Source organism: Propithecus coquereli, unplaced genomic scaffold (assembly GCF_000956105.1).
Source record: "Propithecus coquereli isolate 6110/MARCELLA unplaced genomic scaffold, Pcoq_1.0 Scaffold241, whole genome shotgun sequence".
Classification (NCBI taxonomy): domain Eukaryota; kingdom Metazoa; phylum Chordata; class Mammalia; order Primates; family Indriidae; genus Propithecus; species Propithecus coquereli.
This window is the reverse complement of record NW_012147964.1, coordinates 86,912-88,107: the sequence shown is the minus strand read 5'-3', so window position 1 is coordinate 88,107 and position 1,196 is coordinate 86,912.

Below are 1,196 nucleotides of genomic sequence, written 5' to 3'. Positions count from 1 at the left end.
GAAATATTAAGGGGGTACACATGTTTTAGGGTACATGATCGCTTTTGCGACGCTCGAGTCCCAGCTGTAGGTGTGCCCATCACCCGAATCGTGTTCGTAGTACCCGTTAGGTAGGGTTTTTTCTCCTCCCCTCCTCCCCTCTCTCCCCTGGTTTATTTCCGATGAGTTTTCACGTTTTTTTAGTCATCTTATCTTGCTGCGTTTCTCACTCATTTCTGGTGGAGTTCACACGGAGAATCATAGTTGAATAAAATTAATTGTATCATTGTTGTCTTAGAGAAATGCAATCCCTCGAATAAGGTCTCATTTCTTCAACCAGTTATCCTGATAATCTTACATAATAATAACAAGGACTTTAAATATTTACCAAGTGTAACTTCCCTGCTGAGCAATTTGTATCAAGTGTTTTCAGTCCCACAAAGGTAAAAGCTTTTGAGGTGTTAGGTGTACTTTGCTCATCTCTCTTTCTTCCTCTTCCTACTCCCACCGCTACCCAAGAAGCCTGGACTCTTGTGTTGGGAGATGTGTCTTTCTCGTTCTACAACTCAGGTTAGGACGCACTAACGAACTGTTGCTTTTTTCTTTCTTTCTTTTTTTAGTTTTTTGAATCCCCACATATTTCATCTTTCTTCCTCTGCCTCCATTTTGCTAAAAAAAAATAGATGAAAGATACCACTTTAGGAGGTAATGATCTAATCTCAAGTAATTTGGTAAAAATAAAGCATCATCGAAATATTAGTCATAGCGCCTCGAGGTTTGCGGAAGCGCATTGTGAGGTCCTGAGTGTGAGCTCTGTTTTGATGTTGTCACTTGCTAGACTCTACCCACAACGCGGTCAGAGCGTTGAAGACCTTGAACATTGGGGAAAGCATCTGTGGCTTTATTTAGGTGGAAGGTTTCAAATGGTAAGTGATGGAATTTGGTTGACCCTTCAGTAGGCCTAACTCTATACTACTCAGAGGTCACATCTCTGCTGGATGTAGTGGCTCACGCCTATAATCCTAGCACTCTGGGAGGCTGAGGCAGGAGGATCACTTGAGCTCAGGAATTCAAGACCAGCCTGAGCAAGAGTAAGACCCCGTCTCCTCTACAAATAGAAAAATTAGCAGGGTGTGGTGGCGCCTGTAGTCCCAGCTACTGGGGAGGCTGAGATGGGAGGATCGCTTGAGCTCAGGAGTTGGAGGCTGCAGTGAGCT